The sequence below is a fragment of the Chanodichthys erythropterus genome, chromosome 14 (genome assembly GCF_024489055.1).
Source record: "Chanodichthys erythropterus isolate Z2021 chromosome 14, ASM2448905v1, whole genome shotgun sequence".
NCBI classification, from domain to species: domain Eukaryota; kingdom Metazoa; phylum Chordata; class Actinopteri; order Cypriniformes; family Xenocyprididae; genus Chanodichthys; species Chanodichthys erythropterus.
In genome coordinates this window covers 17,788,416-17,807,438 of record NC_090234.1, presented here as the reverse complement: position 1 = coordinate 17,807,438, position 19,023 = coordinate 17,788,416, and the positions used below count along the sequence as shown (strand labels likewise).

The 19,023-nt window shown below is 43.3% G+C and overlaps 1 long non-coding RNA gene across 1 annotated transcript in view; it reads left to right on the top strand.

The window, feature by feature from the left end:
- LOC137036075 (uncharacterized) overlaps positions 1-15,702 on the top strand; it is a 63,925-nt gene extending 48,223 nt beyond the window's left edge. The window contains exons 4-5 of the long non-coding RNA XR_010897139.1: positions 12,623-12,725; positions 12,815-15,702. This is a non-coding gene — a long non-coding RNA (uncharacterized lncRNA). The remainder of the gene's footprint in view (positions 1-12,622; positions 12,726-12,814) is intronic.
- Positions 15,703-19,023: the final 3,321 nt, after the last annotated feature.

Here is a 19,023-nt window from a genome sequence, read left to right as displayed (position 1 = left end):
TTAAAAAACACTGTAAATACAGTAGAATTGTGAAATATTATTACAATTTTAACTGTTTTCTATTTTAATATATTTTAAAATGTAATTTATTCATGTGATGACAAAGCTGAATTTTCAGCATCATTACTCCAGTCTTAAGTGTTTTTCAGAAATCATTCTAATGTGTTGATTTGGTTCTCAAGACACATTTCTTATTAATATCAATGTTGAAAAAAGTTGTGCTGCTTATTTGAAAACAGAAATCTTGTAACATTACAAAAATGTCTTTACTGTCACTTTTGATCAATTTAATCTTTCCTTGCTGATGCATTCACTTCTTTAAAAAAAATAAAAAATAATAATATTTTGGTCTCCAGATATGAGGCCCCACATTTAATGTACTTTAAGTCTAAGGGATGTTTTTCACCTAATTTATTGTCCGTCAGATGAAAATCATAAGTCTGATCTCTTAGAAAAATAACAGCACACCTCTCCACAGCAAGCGCTTGATTTGAGGAATCACTCATGTCTCTAACACAAACAGTGCATGACAAATTGCACACTTTTTTTTCAGATCATGAGCAATATTAATAGTGATGTTTGCCATAGAGAAAAACCTTGCTCTGTTTTTGTGTGAAACCAGCCTCAACTGTAAAACTGCCCCAGCACCATCCATCACTGCCTGCCTCCTTCCTCTGCAGCTGTACTCCGAGATTTATATCATTATTTTAGAAAAACCGTGGCCAGAATTGGAATGTTGCTTTTCTTTGTGGCATGAAATACAAGCATGTGTACCATCGCTTGTTGCTCCTTCTGTTGAGATTTGTTTTTTGTTATAGTTTGAATGAGAAGTTATGCATCATATTTGTTTTCTTCCATGCACAGTTATTTAGCTAAAGTCATTTTGTAGCTGTGTCAAAGGAGAGAGCAAAAAAAAAAAAAAAAAAAAAGGACTGGAAGAAAAAAAAATGCATGGGTTCCAAGTCGGACCTCTCAGCAGCCATTAGGACGATGTAAAAATGGATCCTTTGAACAAGTAAACGAGTGTTCATATGGAATCCCAGAAACGGGGACCCCACACGCAGCTGGGTGAGTCATGTTTGCTCGGCAGTTTAGTGACCTTATTACACGTCTAGCAGGTCATTTATTTTTTATTTTAGTAATCACTATCCAATGACATTATTAATGTTGGAAGGACATATAACTTTATTTTTATCCCTTCACATTCCAATCTCTATTCACCTTTGTTCAAGTTGAATTTGATTATAGAGTTTCTGCATCTACTCTGAAGCGTCTGCTTGACTTCAGCCCAGAAGTTGCCGTGACTTGATCTCAGATGTCCACTGCCGGGACTTTTGGTAAACGTTTGGCGCAAAGTTTGGAAGTGTACCTGGAATACTTTGTTCTTAAAATAGAACGAGGCGTTACCCTCTTTCCTGCCGACCTGTTTGATGCTGACACAAACTGATGAATTACAACTTCACTGGAAATTATGAGGACAGAGAGAAAATAGAGTAATTTTGTGTAATTGCGGTCAAACTTTGAGCAGGCCGGTCATGTGTTGGGAACTTAAGTGTTTTGGGGTGTGATTATTTTTAGAAAGTAACTTTTTTATTCCATTAACACATTATGCTTGCACATTTCACAACCCATGTTGTCTTTTCCAAAGCTTTTTTTCTCAATATTGGAATCCTGACATTGCTTCAGTCTGAACACTGTGTTTTATGGTTCTGTTTGTGATGATGATGATGGGGAGTCTGTCTAAAGATCAAAGTTAGACTCGGACAAGAATGGCAAAAAAAATGTGTGATTTTGTTTTTGAAACTATCGTTTTTTAAGACCCTGTTTTCTCTCCTGTATTGATATTTTCTATTGGAAATCTGGATGAGAGATCTTGCCCTTTTGTTCCAAATAGCCTTTTAGTTTAGAAGGCTGGGACATTTGTGTTCTAGAGAGCATTTGATGGATAAAGACCTATCTAACGCATGATTTTTTCAGTTGTTCATAAACATATTAATGGAAAAAGTGTCATTACAATGTATTCAGCACAAACTAGGCTGTAACACACACACAAAAGATGTTTACATATAATCCACAAGACAAAAAAAATGGCTGAATTTATTAAAATAACCCCATTCATATGTGAACCACTGATTCTCAATACTGTGTGTGGTTACTTGGATGATCTACAAATGTTTTTTTTTTTTTTTTTTTTTTTTGTATTGTGATGTTCACAAGTCCCTTGTTTGTCCTGATCAGTTAAACTGCCCAAAATTCTTTAGAAAAATCCAGGTCCTGCAGATTCTTTTTCAGCATTTTTTGCATATTTGAACCCTTTACAGCAGTGACTGATCCGTCTTTTCACACTGAGGGACTCAAACACAGCACAAAAAAGGTTCAAACATTCACTGATGCTCCAGAAAAAAAAAAAAAAAAAAAACATGATGCATTTATAGATGGGGGTGAAAACATTTGGAATTTGAAGATTAAGGTAAATTGTATTTAATTTGTCTTCCAGGAAACATGCAAGAATCTTCTGTTGCTTCCGAAGGGCAGTACTAAATTAAAAAAAATTAAATAAAAATTATATTCAAGCGAAATAAGAAAAATGTGGACATCTTCATCCTGTTCAAAAGTTTTCACCCCCCGACTCTTAATGAATCGTGTTTCCTTCTGGAGCATCAGTGAATGTTTGAACCTTTTTTAATAGTTGAGTTTGAGTCCCTCAGTTGTCCTCCATGTGAAAAGATGGATCTCAAAATCATTCAGTCACTGCTGTAAAGGGTTCAAATATGCAAAAGATGGTGGAAAACTGAAGAATTTTGGGGACCTGGAGATTTTTTCTGAAGAAACGAAGCTCAGTTTAACTGCTCAGAATAAACAAGAGACTCATGAACAACCATCACAAAACAAACAAACAGTCGTGGATCATCCAGTTAAACACACACAGTATTGAGAATCAATGGTTCACAAACTTTTGAACTGGGTCATTTTAATAATTTTTTTTGTCTTATGGATTATATGTAAACATATTTTATGTAAAATATCTTACTCAGGACAGTAAATGAAAAAAAAAATAACATGCATTTTGTATGAGCTCTCATCTTTTGTTAAAATTTTGCACAATTTCACAGATTCTGCAAGTGGTTCACATACTTTTTCTTGCAACTGTAGTATGTAGTAGGCCGATATAGCAGACACTATACAGGTGCTGGTCATATAATTAGAATATCGTGAAAAAGTTCATTTTTTTATTGTAAATTATTTTTAAAAATGAAACTTTCATATATTCTACATTCCCTACATGTAAAGTAAAACATTTCAAAAGTTTTTTTTAAATTTTGATGATTAGAGCCTACAGCTCATGAAAGTCCAAAATCCAGTATCTCAAAATATTAGAATATTTCCTAAGATCAATCAAAAAATGGATTTGAAAAACAGAAAAGTTCAAGTTCTTTAAAGTATGTTCATTTGTACACTCAATACTTGGTCAGCAGCATATATTACAGCAAATGACTTGCTCCTAGCACAAATTACAGCATCAGTGAAGTGTGGCATGGAAGTGATCAGCCTGTGGCACTGCTGAGGCACTATTGAGCCTTCAGATCATCTGTATGTTGTTGGATCGACTCTCTCATCTTTCTCTTGAAAATATCCCATAGATTTAGGAGTCAGGCATGTTGGCCTGCCAATAAAGCACAGTAATATCATGGTCAGCAAACCACTTGCAAGTGGTTTTTTGCACTGTGGGCAGGTGCTAAAGCAGCTGCTGGAAAAGGAAATCAGCATCTCCATAAAGCTTGTCAGCAGATGGAATCATAAAGTGCACCAAAATCTCCTGGAAGATGGCTGCATTGACTTTGCACTTGATAAAACACAATGGACCAACACCAGCAGATGTCACGGCCCCCCAAATCATTACTAACTTCAGAAACTTCCCACTAGACTTCAAGCAGCAGTGACGGCGGCAGGACTGAAGATCTGGGCGGTGGCGGCAGGGCAGACCAAGGTTGCTCCGTGGCCGTATCAGGGAGAGCGGGCAGCTCGGTGACAGCCTCCGTGGCCGTATCAGGGAGAGCGGGCAGCTCGGTGACGGCCTCCGTGGCTGTATCAGGGAGAGCGGGCAGCTCGGTGACGGCCTCCGTGGCCGTATCAGGGAGAGCGGGCAGCTCGGTGACGGCCTCCGTGGCCGTATCAGGGAGAGCGGGCAGCTCGGTGATGGCAGCGGGCTCAGGCTGCCCTGAGTGCATCGCAGGACTGACAGGGAAAGCATGCAGGACTGGCGTGGGCTCACTGGCTGGAGCGGGCTCACTGGCTGGAGCGGACTCGGGCCGCTCAGAGTGCATCCTCCAGGCACGCAATGCTGACAAAACATAAAAAGTGAAGACAGTCCTCTTGGCCATCATAGGACTGACAGGAAGATCATGCGGGACTGGAGTGGACTCACTGGCTAGAGCGGGGTCTGGAGTGGACTCACTGGATGGAGCGGACGCCCTGACTGGAGTGGGCTCTGTAGTGGACTCACTGGATGGAGCGGGCTCTGGAGTGGACTCACTGGATGGAACGGACTCCCTGACTGGAGTGGGGACTGGAGTGGACTCCCTGACTGGAGTGGGCTCTGGAATGGACTCACTGACTGGAGTGGACTCACTGGCTGGAGCGGGCTCTGGAGTGGACTCACTGGCTGGAGCGGGCTCTGGAGTGGACTCACTGGCTGGAGCGGGCTCTGGAGTGGACTCACTGGCTGGAGCGGGCTCTGGAGTGGACTCACTGGATGGAACGGACTCCCTGACTGGAGTGGGGACTGGAGTGGACTCCCTGACTGGAGTGGGCTCTGGAATGGACTCACTGACTGGAGTGGACTCACTGGCTGGAGCGGGCTCTGGAGTGGACTCACTGGCTGGAGCGGGCTCTGGAGTGGACTCACTGGCTGGAGCGGGCTCTGGAGTGGACTCACTGGCTGGAGCGGGCTCTGGAGTGGACTCACCGGCTGGAGCGGGCTCTGGAGTGGACTCACCGGCTGGAGCGGGCTCTGGAGTGGACTCACCGGCTGGAGCGGGCTCTGGGAAGGCCTCCGGGCCTTGAGGGATAACTAAAGCCTTCCTCCTCCTCCTCCTTTTATGAGTGTGAAGCAGAGACTCAGTGCCAACCTCCTCTGAGGCCTCTGGAGCGGATTCACGGGCTGGAACACACTCATGGGCTGGAGCAGGCCTTGGAAAGGACACACGGGCTGGAGCGGGAACAGGAGGTCTCCGAATTGGCTTATTCTTACGTAGGTATAAGTAATTGGCAAAGTTCCAAAAGTTCAACCTCTCCACCAGCTCCATCTCCCACTGTGGTAGAGGGTCGTTCAGACAGCCGTTGCAAGTTTCCTTGAGGACCGCATCAGGGAGGCTAAACTTCTCTGCCCGTGACCAGAACTTTTGGACAAATGGTCGTATCCTCATACCCTTCTGCCGCAGCACCGCCAAATCCTGGGGACTGCCCCGAGCTTCCCGTGCCTTGGCCGGGGACCAGACTCCATCGCTGCTGGATCCTTGCATTATGGTGGTTCTTTCTGTCACGGATGCACACAGAAACAAGGCGGTAAGATCCAAGTGCAGTGATGTTTATTTAAGGGAACTCCAAACACGTAATCCAAGGAACAGGCAAGGGTCAAAATCACAGAAACAGTCCACAAAACAAAAGCCAGGAGTACAAAAGTGCACGTAACAAAAATACAAAGAACCAGAAAAGGCAGAAACAAACCAGGTATAAATAGACAGACACTAATGATGTAATACCAAACAGGTGAGTGCAATGATGATGAGATAATGAGTCCGGGGAGTGCGTTATGGGTAATGTAGTGAATGCAATGGGTGGAAATGAGAGTCCGGAATGGAGTGCCCTCTAGTGGCTGATAGGGCACTCTCACTGGTGATCATGACACTGGGACCATGATTTCAACATGAAATGCTAAATTTACTTTTATCTGAAAAGAGGACTTTTGACCACTGTTCACTGTCCAGTTCTTTTTCTCCTTAGGTAAGATGCTTCTGATGTTGTTTCTGTTTCAGAAGTGGCTTGGTAGTCCTTTTCCTGAAGATGTCAGAGTGTGGTGACTCTTGATGCGCTGACTCCGGCTTCATTTGACTCATTGTGAAGCTCTCCCAAGTGTCTGAATGGGCTTTACTTGACAGTATTCTCAAGCTTGTGGTCATCCCTGTTGCTTGTGCACCTTTGCCTACCCAATTTCTTCCTTCTAGTCAACTTTGCATTTAATATGCTCTGATACATCACTCTGTAAACAGCCACCACATTCGGTAATGACCTTCTGTGACTTACTCTCTTTGTGGAGGGTGTCAATGATTTTCTCCTGGACCATTGCCAAGTCAGCAGTCTTACCCGTCAGTGTGGTTTCAAAGAACAAGAGATACCCGGAATTTATACTGTAGGGATGGTCATTTAATGAAACTCAAATGTAAACATTCTAATATTTTATAGGATATTGGATTTTGGACTTTCATGAGCTGTACGCTCTAATCATCAAAATAAAAAATAAAAACACTTTTGAAATGTTTTACTTTACATGTAGGGAATCTAGAATATATGAAAGTTTCATTTTTGAAAATAATTTACAATAAAAAAAATGAACTTTTGTCACGATATTCTAATTATATGAACCGCACCTGTATATAGTTAAATTGTGGTCACAAATTAAGAATTAATATTCTCATGACATATTAATTACTTACCTCATCTTTGTCACGGAGACGAACCCCGTGATTCCCTCTACTGGCCAGCAGAGGGCTCCATCTCCTGAATACTGACACTCACGCATCCACTCATCCATGTATACTGATTCGCACTACATTCCCCATAACCCCGTGCCTTGGACTCTGATTGATCGCCAGCTGCAGCTCGTTATGAACACTATTTAAGCAGCACCCAGACACTATTACTACGCGAAGTCTTGATCATTGCCCCGGCTGACAATTCTGAGCGTTTATACCCTGTTGGATTATCTGTTGCTGTCTTTGTTTGTTTATCGTTACTGACCCGTTGCTGCCTGCCCACCGACCTAGTGCCTGTACTTTGGACTGTGAACCTTGCTTGTTACCCTGACCTCCTGCCTGTTTCCGACCACTATTCTGCCTGCTCTTCATTGCTGTGTTTGCTGGTTCTGACCCCTGCCTGTACAACGACGAGTACTTTTAATAAAGCTTGCATAATGGATCCTATGTCGAGTGATGAGTCATTACAGAAGACTTCGCCACAACCCGATCCAGCGGCTTACGATCGTCTGTGTGCTCACATGGCTGCCCAGGTGAGTCAGATCGCTGCTAATCAACACCAGCTGAATCGTCTGACTACCATCACGGAGGAGCTGGCTAAGGCCGTCCAGAGTCTTCACAGCACTGCTGCCGCGACACCAACCCCGGTTGCGGCCGCCATTACACACGCGGTTGAGACGCCGTCTCACGTTAATCCCCGTCTGGCGTTCCCGGAGAAGTTCGACGGAGACGCTGCGAAATGCAAGGACTTCCTGCTCCAATGCTCCTTGTTTGTCGAGCAACAACCAACCCTTTACAACACCGAGAGGGGTAAAATCGCTTTTGTTTGCTCTCTGTTGACGGGAAGAGCGTTGGACTGGATTACTGCGGTCTGGCACGCTGAGGGCACGGCGTTTGTCTCATTTGAAGATTTCCTCAGGCAATTCCGTGAGGTTTTTGATCACCCCAGAGAGGGAAAGGGAGCGGGCGAGCGCTTACTGGAATTAACCCAAGGGAGATTAACGGCAGCTGAGTACGCCATGAGTTTTCGCACGCTGGCTGCACAGACAACCTGGGTGAGTGACACGTTCAAAGTTTTGTTTCGCAAAGGTCTCAGTCACGAATTACAAACCGAGCTAGCATGCCGTGATGAGGGTAGAGACCTCAACAGCTTCATTGAACTGGCCATATCCATCGATAACCTGCAGCGTGCACGCCGCACTAGTTCGCGACGCCCAGTATTCACTGCTCCACCGTGTCACGAAGAAACGCCAGAGCCCATGCAGGTGAACACCTATCACCTCTCGGCCGAAGAGAGAAATCGCCGCCTCACCAACCGCCTATGCTTATACTGTGGATTACCTGGCCATCAGCGGGTCTCATGTCCCTCCCATCCGTCACCTGCTACAGCCAAATCGGTGAGTCCCACCTCGAACTCTGTCACTTCCCTGAACTGTGTAACTGTACCGATTACTTTATTGATTCATGATAAGCGAGTGGTCACCACTGCCCTGTTGGATTCCGGTGCAGCTGGTAATTTCATTTCTGAGGATTTCGCTAAGTCCCATGACATCTCTCTCATTCCCTGTTCAATTTCCCTCTCTATAGCCACGATAGATGGACGCCCTCTGGGGACGGGCTCAATTAACCAACTATCCCAAGAACTGTCGATGTCAACTGGTTTACTGCACAACGAACTAATTCAATTCTACGTACTGCCTGTGTCCAACACCCCAGTCATTCTAGGTTTACCGTGGTTACGGCTCCATGACCCACAAATTTCGTGGAGAGAGGGACAAATCACCAGGTGGAGCGTCCGATGCCAAAACTCATGTCTGTCTGCCATAGCACCCATTCCTGTTCACGCTGTCTGTGTAAAGCCAGAGGAGTCGTCCGTTCCCAATCTGCCTAAGGATTACCACGACCTCACCATGGCATTCAGTAAGGAAAAAGCCAACACTCTTCCCCCACACCGAGCTCATGACTGTGCCATTGATCTCCTTCCAGGTCATTCTCCTCCCCGAGGCCGCATCTTCCCTCTGTCCCAGCCGGAGTCTGAAGCCATGGCTCAATATATAGAGGAGGAGTTGAAAAAGGGGTTCATTCGTCCGTCAACATCCCCTGCATCCGCAGGCTTCTTCTTTGTACGAAAGAAGGATGGGGGACTTCGGCCGTGCATCGATTATAGGGGTCTCAACGAGATCACAGTGAAATTCCGATACCCTCTGCCACTGGTGCCCTCAGCCCTGGAACAGCTACGCACCGCACGATATTTCACTAAACTGGATTTACGCTGCGCCTACAATCTGATCCGCATCAGGGAGGGTGACGAGTGGAAGACAGCCTTTTCCACGACTAACGGGCACTACGAATACCGGGTCATGCCGTTCGGCCTTGTCAACAGTCCGTCAATCTTCCAGTCATTCGTCAATGACATATTCAGGGACATGCTGAACAGGTCGGTGATTGTTTACATTGACGATATCCTTATATATTCGAACACCCTTGATGATCACATTCACCATGTCAGAGCTGTACTTCAAAGACTAATTGACCATAAACTGTATGCCAAAGCAGAGAAGTGCGAGTTCCACACCACATCCACCACCTTCCTTGGATACGTCATCAGCCCAGAGGGGGTCGCCATGGACGAGTGTAAGGTCAATGCCGTCCTCAAGTGGCCCGAACCCAGCACCTTGAAGGAGTTACAAGGCTTCTTAGGGTTCGCCAACTTCTATCGTCGATTTATTCGGAACTTCAGCATCATAGTAAGCCCTCTTACATCCATGGTCAAGAAGGGAACTCGTCATCTTATATGGTCGGACACAGCTCGCCAAGCCTTCCAGGAACTCAAACAGCGCTTTATCACCGCACCCATATTGTGCCATCCCGACCCCTCGATTCCCTTCATCGTCGAAGTGGACGCTTCGAATACTGGAGTGGGGGCAGTCCTCTCACAACGACAGGGTCCACTAGCCAAAGTCCACCCCTGTGCCTTCTACTCCCGCAAGCTTAACCCAGCGGAACGCAACTACGATGTAGGAGACCGGGAACTCCTCGCCATGAAATCAGCTTTCGAGGAGTGGAGGCATTGGCTAGAGGGTGCTAACTACCCCTTCACGGTTCTCACTGACCACAAGAATCTGGAGTACCTGCGAACAGCCAAACGTCTCAACCCACGTCAAGCCAGATGGTCCTTATTCTTTACTCGCTTCAATTTCACGGTCACCTATCGTCCGGGCTCTAAGAACGTCAAGGCTGACGCCCTGTCTCGCCTACACGAGGAGGAACAAACCCCCAGTGACCCCGAAACCATTCTCCCCTTTCAAGTGGTCATAGCACCCATCCAGTGGGACATCATGACTCTCATTCAGCAACATAACGCTCAACAGGAGATTCCAGCCGCATGCCCACCCGACAAAGTGTTTGTGCCTCTCCACCTCCGCGACCAAGTCCTGAATCTCACCCACAGTCTGCCCGCTTCCGGCCACCCTGGTATCACGGCCACCATCCATCTGCTACAAAATCGCTTCTGGTGGGAGTCTCTAGTCAAGGACGCCACGGCCTTTGTTCAGCATTGTCACACCTGCAACGTGCATAAGAGTCCAAGACAGCTACCCGCCGGATTACTCCAACCACTTCCCACACCTCAGCGTCCCTGGTCTCACATAGCCATCGACTTCATCACCGACCTCCCTCCGTCCCAAGGTAACACCGTCATATTCACAGTCATTGATCGCTTCTCTAAAGCCTGCCGTTTAATCCCTCAGCCCAAACTCCCGACGGCCATGCAGACTGCAGAACTCCTATGTAACTGGGTCTTTCGTCTCTACGGGTTACCGGAGGATATCGTCTCAGATCGTGGTCCCCAGTTCACCTCTCGTCTTTGGAGAGCCTTCTTCCAGGTGTTGGACGTCAACGTAAGCCTGACTTCCGGCTACCATCCTCAGGCCAATGGACAGGTCGAAAGACTCAATCAAGAACTTACTCGCTTCCTCCGATCTTACTGCCACCAGAATCAGGAGGATTGGGGGCGATATCTCCTATGGGCCGAGTACGCTCAGAACTCTTTAGTAAAACCTGCCACCGGTATCACCCCATTCAAGTGTGTCTTGGGCTACCAACCACCCATGTTCCCGTGGTCGGGAGAACCAACCGATGTGCCAGCGGTCACTGACTGGCTCAACAGAAGTGAGGAGACCTGGAACCAAGCTCATGTCCATCTCCAACGAGCCATTCGCCGCCAGAGAGAATACGCCGATCGTCGACGACGCCCCGGACCAGAATATCACCCCGGTCAATGGGTTTGGCTCTCGACCCGGGATCTTCGCCTCCGGCTCCCCTGTAAAAAGTTGAGTCCAAGGTACGTGGGTCCTTTCAAAATCACCCGTCAAATCACACCTGTATCATACCGTCTTGCATTACCTAACACCTACCGTATTTCTCCCACATTTCATGTTTCCTTGCTCAAGCCCGCTGCTGACCCCGGTGAGGAGGGAGAGGGGAGGTCCCGTGAACAGAGTCCCCAGCCCGTCCTTGTGGAAGGCGAGGAGGTGTATCAGGTGCGAGAACTACTTAACTCCAGACGTCGGGGACGCATCATCCAATATCTGGTGGACTGGGAGGGGTACGGTCCCGAGGAGCAATCTTGGGTCGACGCTGAGGATATACTTGATCCCAACCTGATCGACGAATTTCACCGCGACCACCCAGAGAGACCGGCCCCTCGACCACGCGGTAGGCCCCGACGTCGTGTTCCACCTCGCGCCAGGAGTCGCTCGCAGGGAGGGGGCTCTGTCACGGAGACGAACCCCGTGATTCCCTCTACTGGCCAGCAGAGGGCTCCATCTCCTAAATACTGACACTCACGCATCCACTCATCCATGTATACTGATTCGCACTACATTCCCCATAACCCCGTGCCTTGGACTCTGATTGATCGCCAGCTGCAGCTCGTTATGAACACTATTTAAGCAGCACCCAGACACTATTACTACGCGAAGTCTTGATCATTGCCCCGGCTGACAATTCTGAGCGTTTATACCCTGTTGGATTATCTGTTGCTGTCTTTGTTTGTTTATCGTTACTGACCCGTTGCTGCCTGCCCACCGACCTAGTGCCTGTACTTTGGACTGTGAACCTTGCTTGTTACCCTGACCTCCTGCCTGTTTCCGACCACTATTCTGCCTGCTCTTCATTGCTGTGTTTGCTGGTTCTGACCCCTGCCTGTACAACGACGAGTACTTTTAATAAAGCTTGCATAATGGATCCTATGTCGAGTGATGAGTCATTACAATCTTAGTAAATCATGGCCATGTTGTACTTATTTGTTCCTTCATTTTGATTTAACTAATGCAAGGGTATGAATTATTACAACATGGCCACGATTTAGTAAAATGAGGGAACAAATTAGTAAGATGTGCTGGCTTATTAGTCAGTCGTAGGAACACAAATAAACAAGTCTTTATTTGTGGCTATAATATACTTTTTTTTCTGTATGGTATGTGCACGGCTCTGTACAGATGTTTAGCCAGTTGTTTATTTATTTATTTCACACTTAGTAAAAAATGAAATGGACATATTTTCTAAGATTACAGCTCTGAATTGTCATTAGTGAAGTTTTTGTGCATTCTTATGATGTCACCCACCAGTCAGCATCAAAACAATCAGTACACTACCTATTTTATACCAATAAATAATAACATTCAGGGTCATTTTTTCTTTAATATACCAGAAATGCAGGCAGGAGAAAGGGGCTCTTGGACTGCATAATGGTGTAGTTGCGGCATCTACTAGCAGAAACGGCCACAGCAATTGTATACATACATGCAAGTATTATATGCACAGAGTGTCCAATGGGATCACTAACATTCCTTCCTGTCTCTTTTCAGAAAGTTCCTCCTGGATTAAAACTTTCCTGTAGTTGGAAGAAAGAAAAAAACTGGCTCCCACACCCACCCAGACAGTACCATCTGCACACTGAGTCTGGTAAAGGTCAGCATGTTATGAACATTGTAAACATAAACTCCTTTCGTTCAGCATGACCCTGCATGCATCTGATGAATGATGTTCCATTCATTTAGGTGTGATATTCCACAGTCCAGATCTGCTATACAATTAAGCCGCTACTGTGATTCAACAGAAACCGCTAGCAACTGCACCAAGCCAGCTTTTGAAACGAGGTGCTTCTATGATGTGTTCTTCCTAGGAATCCAGCACTGCCGTTCAGTGGAAAGAGAACACCAATCCGCAAATACATTAACAGGACATTGTCGCTCCGGGACTGGGATCTGACAACTTGTTGCAGGCCGTGAGATGAAGTGTTGGGATTAACCCGGTCACCATTCAGTGCTTCAGAGGAGCGCCAAAGAACGCCACTTAGGTGCTCCACCTTTGTCAGGATACTCAGCCAAAATGAGTTAATATCCTGGAAGATGGGGACTATTTTACCATCTGTCAGGCAAATCCGCCTGGACAGGCTGGGCTGGGGCTTTGCTGGCAGGCAGATGAGAGGCTGCTACCACCGAAGACTAATTAGTGCAAATAAGCACCTCCTGAGCTCCTCAATCCTGTGACAACTCAAGCGAAAAATTTAGAAGACAAAGTTGGCAACATACAGTTAAAGCACAATCTGTACAGAGTTTTCCTCCTTTGCTTTTCTCTCTGTTTAGCCACATAAGATTTACCATACTATTTATGCTCTTTTCATATTCCATGTTGACCACAGGGAACTTTTGGGTTCTCAGTTAGAAATCCTGCCTTCGAATTCCTTAAAAAACTGACATAAATGAGACACTTGTTGAATATATAGATATAAAGGTAATGTGGATAGCATAGCTCAGATCATTTGGGTTTAGAAAACTTTTATGGTAAGTATACTGAGTTTGTATTGAGATCCTACTCTGACTTTTGATTGCAGAGGCTATCTAGTAAGAGTTGTGCAAATAAACCTCACTCCCCTGGCCTCAAGAGGTGCACCAGCGACTGATGCTAGAGGCTGCAGTCTTGTTTGCACTCCTGCTGGAAACGCCGGTTTGAATCCTGCTTGGAGCAGTGTGAGTAGAACCGTAGGGTTTTCGTTGGTGTTGTGACCCAGATAAGAGTAATGTTTAGTCCACGGAGGCTAGCTAGTAAGAGCTGTGAAAATAAACCTCACTCCCCTAGCCTCAAGACGCGCATTGACGCTAGAAGCTGTGTTCTTTAGCATCCTTGTTAGCGATCCTGCCTCCCATGCCAGAAACGCCGGTTCGAATCCCTCTCGGAGTGGTTACACTGACTTTGGAGTCTGTGCACAGTTGGAAACACATTTGAGATCTCTTGAAACTCTAGAGATTACTGCAGTTTGGTTCTCTGGAGAAAGATCTTAAGCAAAAGTTTAAATCCATTTAATCTCATTGTTGTCTAGGAGAAACAAACTAGATCTCTTTCATTCCCATGGGATGTCCTATCTGCTGTATGCTACTCTGCAGGCTAAGACATAAGACACTGGCTTAAGTAGTCTAAACCACATTTAGACTGAATGCTAATGGCTAATGTTGCTGAGCCACTGCATTTTCCTTCCTAATTCTCACCACAATGAGGATTACACATTTTCAGTCCATGTTTTATCATTGAATTTCACACCTAATACATGACATGGCACAGGGAGAATGAAAGTATACACTCATTTAGCAGATTTGAACTGTTGAGCAATACATGAAAACTGACCCTATACTTTCTTAATACACATTTTTGGTCATTTTGCAATTTTTTACTACTTATTTAATATCCTGTTTCAGTCTGAAATATGTTGGATTATCAAAATTAAAAGGGTTGCAAACATCAATTCAAGTATTCTGATAACAATTTTCAAAATGAACATATACTTTTGCAATAGTTAACTTGAAATAACAATGAACAGTATTTTACAACATTTATTAATCTTGATTAATGTGAATTTGTTTGAACACGTTTAAGTTGTTTATTAGAGTATAAATTAATATTTGTGAATGTATTATGAACAAACATGACTTAATGAACAATAGTATATTTATAAATTAAGCCTAGATATTTTAGTGTCACTGATATACTACTATAGTTTAATATTTTGAATTAGACTTTCTTAAAAGTCTCTTTTCAACTTAAAGTTTCCCAATTATATCCCTAAAATCAATAATTTTATCCATTAAAACTCATCTTTGATCACCAAAGTGACATGAAATATTTCTTCCTGTGAAAAAAATTTTCACCATGCCTTAAAATAGCCTAAATGTAACTCTTCACCCTGGCTTCATTTAATATACGTGAATCTATGAATATGCTAATTAGCCCCGCCTCCACTCACTCGCACAAGCTCAGATCCACTCGGTCAACTTACTGAGGTAAATGCTGCACAATAGCATTGTTTTTTACAACGTCGGACACATGACAGTAAACTAAACAAAGATGTGAAATGTTGCCTTGACAAATAGCTATTTTATTTCTGTTAGTTTCATTCATTCATAGTTAACAATAATAGCCCTGTAATAAATTAAGTTAAAATTGCTGTTTATTGTTCCATGATACTTAATGCATCAACTAATGTTAATTAGTAACATTATTGTAAAATGTTACCTGTAATATCATATTGCCTTATGCAGTGTACATTCCACAATGTTTAAGTACTAAATAGCCATATATTTGTGTTTTAAATACAGGGGAAATGCACATTTACTGCCTAATTACCAATGCCTGAGGAAAGCCAGAGACATGAAGGCTTTCCAAAAATACAGATAGCTTTTTCTGTGTCTGATTAATTCTTCACATGCATCCTGCCCCAGGTAAAACATAATAGGGCCTGTCGCAGCTCCAGCTGGATAATTGCGGGTTTGAGGGTGTTCTTCCCTAAACAGATAGTGACTGGTGAGCTTTACCACATGTTTCATCCTAATCAGTGACTCCATATCATCCCTTATCCCACTTATTGTCATAGGTCATGGTGGAAATGGAGACAGTGAGGGGAAAAAGAACAAAGCTTTTTTTTTTTTTTTTTTTTTTTTTTTTTTTTTTGAGCCTGGAGGCTTTGTTTGACATCAACACAACACAGCTCTTATCTGAAAATTAAAGAGACATACAAAAAACTATTTGAGCAACTAACCATATAATTGTGAGCAAAATAAATAGGCTTCTACTCTTTTAAGAGAAAGAAGAAATGCTTCCCACATCTTTTGTTGTTGACGTTAAAGGCTGCTTGTCCAATTTGGACAGGTTATGCGACATGCTCTCATCCTTGAAATCTAAGAACAAAACTACGTAAAAGAAATACGAGCCAAACTACAGTATGTTGGTTTATAACATGAATTGTGCTGACTACATAGCATTTCATCTGGTAAATTATTTACTTTAACCTTGAAATCAATTCAATAGTAAAATTTTATAGAAAATTAGAAATCAGACAGTACTTGATTTTGTATATTCATATATTGTTATATATTGTTATTTTTCTTGAGAAAATCCTGTACCCTTATGGCAAAAAAAAAAAAAAAAAAATAGAATCCATGATACCATGTATCTGAACAAGATGTCCAGGATCTCCCTGCTTGCACCAAACCTATCTAGTGGGTTTGTTGCCAAAAAGCTCTTTTTTTCTTCTTAATTATTGCCCTGATGGTAGAAATGGGGATTTTCAATGCTTTAGCTATTTTCTTACAGCCACTTTCTATTTTCTGAAGCTCAACAATCTTTTGCTGCACACCAGAACTATATTCTTTGGTTTTCTCATTGTGATTAACGATTAAGCCTTTAACTTAAAACTCATACAATTAACGAATTTGGCCTTTGTGTTTCTTCATATTTATTCTCTTGTGGAACAGGAAGTCCAGGAAGTGGACAGTTTCATGCTCCTAGTCACCCTGGCTTGCTGAAAAAAATGTAAATATGAATTTGAATATACTTCAGAGATATTTTAGGGGTGCCAATAATTGTGGCATAATAAATGTATTTCATAATGTGAGTTTAACCCCACTTTCAATAGTTTTACTTCAATGAAAGTTTAGAATTTTTTGAATGAAAGATCAAAAGGATAAACAATGCAGATTTATTTTCACAGCCGCTATTGCTCATATTTACCAAGGGTACCATTAATCCTGGAGTTGACTGTATTGGCTAATTTGTACATTGTATTGGTTGCCATTTGTGTCCAATGTGAAATCTCAGCCCTGAAAATACTGCAGTTCATCCACTGAGCCGAGAGTCCAGGATTGGCATAACCTCATCTCTGGCCAAAAGTCAAGTATGTAAAAAGGAACATTTCACTCAATGGCATGCATGGAAAAAGCAAGAAAAGGATGAGGAGAAGTAATGAAATAAAAGATCGGGGCCAAAAGCGAGAGAAAACTCAAGGGTTCTTGACCATGCAGCCACACTGCGCTCATTGACTCAAACATGAAGTAGGTGTGGCACAGTGGCAGAGAGCGGAAACCAAAACCAAATGGTAATAAGTTCAGATGGAGCGAGGCCTCCGTTGAGCCAGCAGAACAAGGGCTATAAATCTTGCGACTGGGCGTGATCCGAGCGACTTCAGTACCGGCATACTCATATACCGCAGACAGAGAGCCAGACACAGGAAGAAGGACTCCGGGCAGTGCCATGACTGAGGTTCCCAGGTCTCCGATGACAATCGGGAATGTAGAGGGAAGCTAACCAGGTTCAGGTGCCGTGGTGGTTCCCCCGGCCAGGCTGACAGAAACATAGGAAGCCCGTTGTAAACTTTGGGTTGATCCAGGCAAACAGGCTGTTACTGCTCAGGGAGAGGGAGAATAGTCATACAGCTGTGCCAGTGTGACTTCTCACTTTCATTTGAGTACAGAGAAACAAAACCATAAGACATACAATGGTTCTCAGACACCTCAAACTACATAGTATATGAGGGGTTTTCAATCCCTATCCTGAGGATCTGGTTTTGTTTAGCAGATAATCAAGAGGCTCATTCCAAACAAAAGAGCGTTCCTCGAGTCTGTTTAGGAAAGTGCAAAAATGTTGACTCTTTTGTTGTTTATGATCATGTAATCCTGAGTGGTAAATCATTGTGGTTCATTTTGAAAACTGACATAATTTATTTAAGCTCCAGGGATTTTAAAATGGATAATTGCTCTCATAGACCCAAGATCCAGGTTTTTATCATTAACTAAAACTAAAACCATTTAAAAAAAAAAAAAAAAAACATTACTTGAAATCAAATAAACATTACAATTTTTTTTTAATACATTTTACTACTTATTTAAAGTATAAACATTTAATTTTAGCTTTAAAATTAAAAAAAAACTAATATATATAAATATATATATATATATATATATATATATATATATTAGTTTTATAATTTTAAAGCTAAAATAAAATGTTTATACTTTAAATAAGTAGTAAACGTACTACTTATTGCATTCCCTTATATAACCCCGATTCCAAAAAAGTTGGGACACTGTACAAATTGTGAATAAAAAAGGAATGCAATAATTTACAAATCTCATAAACTTATATTTTATTCACAATAGAATATAGATAACATATCAAATGTTGAAAGTGAGACATTTTGAAATGTCATGCCATTTTGGATTTCATGAGAGCTACACATTCCAGAAAAGTTGGGACAGGTAGCAATAATAGGCCGGAAAAGTTAAATGTACATATAAGGAACACCTGGAGGACCAATTTGCAACTTATTAGGTCAATTGGCAACATGATTGGGTATAAAAAGAGCCTCTCAGAGTGGCAGTGTCTCTCAGAAGTCAAGATGGACAGAGGATCACCAATTCCACCAATGCTGCGGCGAAAAATAGTGGAGCAATACCAGAAAGGAGTTTCTCAGAGAAAATTGCAAAGAGTTTGAAGTTATCATCATCTACAGTGCATAACATCATCCAAAGATTCAGAGAATCTGGAACAATATCTGTGCGTAAAGGTCAAGGCCGGAAAACCATATTGGATGCCCGTGATCTTCGGGCCCTTAGACGGCACTGCATCACATACAGGAATGCTACTGTAATGGAAATCACCATTTGCCGTTGCCGGCTAAAACTCTATAAATATGATCCAGAAGCTCAGGCGTTTTCTCTGGCCCAAGTCGCATTTTAAATGGACTGTGGCAAAGTGGAAAACAGTTCTGTGGTCAGACGAATAAAAATTTGAAGTTCTTTTTGAAAAAACTGGGATGCCATGTCATCCGGACTAAAGAGGACAAGGACAACCCAAGTTGTTATCAGTGCTCAGTTCAGAAGCCTGCATCTCTGATGGTATGGGGTTGCATGAGTGCGTGTGGCATGGACAGCTTACACAT